A 5,511-nucleotide genomic window follows, 5' to 3' on the forward strand; every position below is an offset into this window, starting at 1 on the left:
GAGATTTTGGTATATTAGGTTTATTTCCTACCCCATATAAACAGTGCACTGGCATAAAGGCAAAACTTGCTCCACATACCACTGTACATGAGGGAATGTGGCAGGAGAAAAAATATGAAAGTTAGCAAACAGGCCCCACAGTTTTCATTATTGCTGACATTTCATTATCTACCTGGTATCATAGCATGCTTATCTCTTTCTCTATTCTCTACAAGCTGCGTACTGGAAAAAAACTATCTTGCCATTCCTGTTTGGCCTGGAGCCCAGAGTCCACATAAAGTGAATTCAGTGAACAAACCAGACCAACTAAATGTGTAAAAAAAAAAATCATACAGCGCTACTTAACTTTATATAACATTAACCATGATTAACAGTATAACCTCTAGCTACTAACAGTTAAGGGTAAATGTTTGATAATAATGTGGATGTGGAGTGACAAGCAGCATTTGGGAAGGACTAATGATTTTGGTATTCTAGCAGAACAGAGTTTGAAATACATTTATATATTAATATTTATATGTATGTTCAGTATTATATTTCATATGTATAATTCTATGTTAGATATAGTTGTTAATGTCATGTTATATGAAACATAGGATAGGGTCTTTTAAGTTTAATGCATTTGCCTGTTGTAGGAATTTTCCTTCAGTAACAGAAATAGACAAGGGGTATCAGCATCCATGTAGGCTTTTGTTTGACTTTGCTATGTGATACTAAAAGTCTATATATGCATAACATGCATGTGTGCATTAATACCCACTACATATAAGGCTGTGCTGATATACAGCAATATCCATAATAGAAAATGGATGGGTTTGAGTGGAATCTGACCTTTTTTTAAACAAAGCCTAATGTATAAACAAAACTTAAGGAGAAGGGGAGGGGGAGCCCCGCCAGCCCAGGTCCTCTCCCTGCATTGAACTTACACCGCTAATAAAATAAAATAAAAAAACGCCCTTGGGGTGGCAGCTCCAGTGGGCCCCGGATACCACAGTCCATGTTTTTTTTTTTTTTTTAAAGATATTTATTTTCTTTTTGCAACAATGACATTTGCAAACAGACATAAAACTACATTAAAGTACAAACAAAACTGTTTGCAGTCTGAGTACATGGTACAATACAAAAGCCTTGTTATATCTTTATATTGTTCTAATAAATGCATATCAATAATCAATTATCATAGTTCATTAGTGGTTTGGACTCATCCTTGTTAAATTTATATTTTGTGCTGCTTTGGACTAATATGTGTTACCCCTAACCTATATAGGTTAGTTTTATAAGTGGTATTATTTTGTTAACCAATGCTATCCACTCCGCTACTGTGGGTGGAGTAGGGCTCATCCATTTTATAATGATTAGTTTTTTAGCGTAGAACAATGTTGCTCTCATTAGGTTCTTGGAGTGATTCTGCGTAACCAGCTCATCTACTAGGCCTAAGAGGCATACTTCTGGCATTTTGACCCTAGGTACAGCCAGTTGTTCATCGAAATATTGCATGATTCCGGACCAATAGGTGGCTATATGTACACAGTCCCATACCATATGGGCAAATCCTGCACTCACATTCTGACAATTAGGGCTTCTGCGTTTGGTGATCTGCCTTTGATTTTAAGTCTAGTTGGTGTAATATATACTTGGGGTAAAAATTTAAATTGTATAAATCTGTCCCTTGTGGCTATAAAGAAGTCATATATATGGTCAGTTCCTCCTTCCCACTGGTCATCGTTTAATTGTGGGAATATGTTATTCTATTTGGTTTTTGCCTTGTCAAATGGGGAGGGTGCTACTTTTAGTATAGTGACCCTGCTCATGTTTACTTGTGGATTTTAAGGGGTTTACAGAGAGTACCCCCCTCTTCACCTGGAAATCTTCTGGAAAATATAAAATATGAATGAATTAATAATAATTTTACAAAACATGTATCCCCACCTATTTAAGGATGCCACACAGATGCATTATAAATAGACAATACTAATGCATTATTTTTCTATATCACATGCCCTTGTTGTGCTTCAGCAATATGTAATTTGGTCCACTGCAGTACATTCTAGTTAGCTCAATGAGAACTTTATGACTTTATCAGTGCCCTTCCCTTTAGCACATGACCAGTTGCTCTGTTTTCATTATACACAACGGATTTTGTAGCTAACAGGAAAAGAAACTTTTTGTGGCTAAATACTTACAGCCTGATGATGCATGAAGGAAGTGGTGTTCATTGGACAAGGATTGTCGATTTTATCCTCAGAACAGCTTATGACTGGCCATTTTGGAATAAAACACTGATTTGACTGATGTGGTAGTTGCTGCCTTTTTGGGGGGCTAAAGCTGCACATGCTGATTTCCAAGTACTGAGCAAATGTGATCAACTGTCTTTTTCCCCTTAAAAGGGTAATTCAGTCATTCAAACCCTGGTGCTTTCACACTGCTGGTCTCCTGCTGTGGGAAGATTAGCTTTTATAATGGTAGGCAAATGGGTTTCTTATGCAGAGAATGAGACTGTGACCAAAAACACAGGAAAACAATGCTTTGCCTTTAATTATTCACTCAAAAGCATTAACAATGTGCTTATTTTCATATGGCATCAAAATATAACATAACATATATATAGTCTCTCACATACGAGATTGTAGCCTTCCTGACTACTCCGGGCCTCTCCCAGACCACCACAGGTTAGCACCCTGTTACTCACAATTCAGAGGTAACTTCTCTCTAAAAGTCAGGCTCCACACAGCCTACTTCCAAGTCAGCTTCAGGCTCAGGTTCCTTGGTCCTCTCTCAGGTTTCCTTTCACACACCAGGAACAACTAGGACCATGTCTCTCCTTCAAACACACAGGACAGACCCATCTCCTCCAGACATCCAAGGAAGAGCCCATAGGTGTGGGAGCACACCAATCTTACCTCCACAGGCAGCTACTCTTTCAGCTGCCATTTGATTACCTGACTGAGAGGGAATAAGAGCCCAATCTGCACTAGGAATCCCCCTGCAGTCCATATCATGCACCTCAAATGCACACTTTCCAGTACATTTTCAGGCAAAACAGCTGTGTTTTCTAAACACAGTCATACTAACAAAAGAAAACTACACCAAATGATGTCTCTACTGTAGGCACATATATGGGGTCATTGGCTTAGGCAAAATGCTTGAACCTGCATGTCCATAACTATATGAGCATTTTGCAGTTGTATAGATTGATTACTATGTAGCCATATATCTTCCTTATGCAACTAAAAGGCTGTGTGCGCACCTTAGTTCTCTTGTTTGTTTTTGAAATGGGCAGCCTGGTTTTTCAAGATGTCCTGTCCAGGTTTTAGCTTTGTGAGACATGGTCACAAATCGTTTCAATCACACCCCTATAGTCATAGCCCTGCCCCCAACAGCATGAACCTGCCCATGTTGTCACAACCCAGCCCCACAGAATATCATTAGCCCGCGTTACTTACGAAAAAAACGCATTCGGACGCTTTCGATCCGTTCGTGGATTAGTAAATCGGCCCCATAATGTGTGAAAAGCAAGAAAATGTCAGTGCATTTAAATATAGAAGGAATGTGCTTTAAGAAGTAGTTTTTCGTACTGATTTATTGACTAATTTTCCCAAAACCTTACTTGTTCCACCCATCCGTTCCACAGAAATTTAAGCCTGTCTGCTTGCGTGACTGTAGGGCTGTGATTGGCTACCCCCCTCCTCATGTGCTTTTAGCAAGGACCGTTATGGCACACCCATCCCTCATTTGAAACACGGACAAGGACAGAAAGGTTTTATAGGGAGTGCCAATAAAGGGCCCATTAAAGATAATCATCATATAGTATTCATTATTGCCAATAGGATTAGGGGGTTTTAACACATGTTATATGTCTCCTTTAAGAAAAAACTGCATTATTATATAGAATGGTGTGTGGCATTTTAAAGGCTCCAGATATTGCTGTTTACAATTTGCATTGCAATAGAATTTATTGGATGGCATTTTCCATATTGATATAGCATTGATGGTGCTAGAATCATACTGGAAGCTCCCTTTAATCTTGTGCATAATGCAGGACCTTTTTCAGTGTGTCCAGTACTGTTTGCTTGTGTAGATCTGTCAAGTGAATGATCCTTCTGCAATAAGCATCTGAGCATATGAGGACAGGAAGCTGTGCAGCGCTTTACTACTGCACATATCTTAAATTCTATTTGTGAGTTTGGCACAGGTATTTTATAGACATTTTAGAGATGTAATAGCTATATCATCATTATAGCATGGCAGGATAATGTAGGGCAGCTTAAATCTTAGCTTATTAATTCCTGGGCCCATTATGTAGTTCCTTCTGTGAGACTATCTGTGGAGCTATCAAGGAGGCCATCACCTCTCTTCATAACAGCTAATGTTAAAGGGAAACGTTGTAACGTCACTGTTGAGGTGGCCATCACAGGCAGCTGTTGTGGTCCAGATATATTGACCTTAACATCACTTCAGGCATATCTAACACTCATCATATCATAGTGAGGTTGTGGGGTCACTAAAGCCCATGAGAACCTGATACAATTATAAAATATTCCTCTTGTTATATTTATGCACAATAACCCTTTCACTGTGTTAAGATAACTATTATTTAGGGTAGGCTTTTCCAGCTAGAGGCCTGCAGTACCCAGTATGGCTAAAATCTCAATAATCTTCTTTTTATGACGCCGTTATTCTAGAATAATATAGTCCCTGGATATGTATAAGGGCGTGGAAAATTTGGATAGCACCAATATAGAAAATAGTTGGCATTCTTGGCTAATGCTGTTGTGAATCTTATCTACTCTCTGTAAGCTTGAGTTTTATTTCCAAATTCCTTACACACAGTGCAGGGGCGTATTATAAGCTTTTAGATTGTAAGCCTTTTTGGGCAGGCCCTCTTTACCTCTTGTATTGGTTGTTTTGTTTGTATGCTGTATGTTTTATTTATAAATATGTGTTAAAAACAATAATAAGTGTATTATATGGGGCCCTTATATCTGTAAAATGTTGTTTTAAAAATAATAATTACTTTTTATTTTCACATTATGTGCTGACATAACACTGTCACTGCATACTAATAATATAGTGTGGACTGTGTCGGACTGGCCTGCCGGGTCCGGGAATCTTACTTGAGTGGGCCCTTAGCCATTTCTGGAGCACACAGCATTAACTCATTTCTAGCTTTTCCTGGCTCTGCTTGTGTTTTATTTACTCCCAGCAGCCAGAGTTAGTTTAGGAGTCTGTGATTGGGTCAGGGAAATGGCTGGGGCCAAATTTATTTCCACAGATAAGCAGGAGAATCCTGGGGGGAATCCTGAGCTGCCCACACAGACTTAGTAACGGTTGCCCAGTTTCTGGGCCCTTGGTGACACAGTGGCAGCGTTCTTGGTTGCTGGAACTAACCAGCAATTAGACATCTTGTCTTGGTAGAAATAAAAGCCGCAAATCAAGGACGCTGTAAAGAATCCGGCCACAATGCCAATTCAGGAAAGGCTGAGGTTAATTTCTGACACACAGCAAACAAAT

The sequence above is a fragment of the Xenopus tropicalis genome, chromosome 1 (genome assembly GCF_000004195.4).
Source record: "Xenopus tropicalis strain Nigerian chromosome 1, UCB_Xtro_10.0, whole genome shotgun sequence".
In the NCBI taxonomy this organism is placed as follows: domain Eukaryota; kingdom Metazoa; phylum Chordata; class Amphibia; order Anura; family Pipidae; genus Xenopus; species Xenopus tropicalis.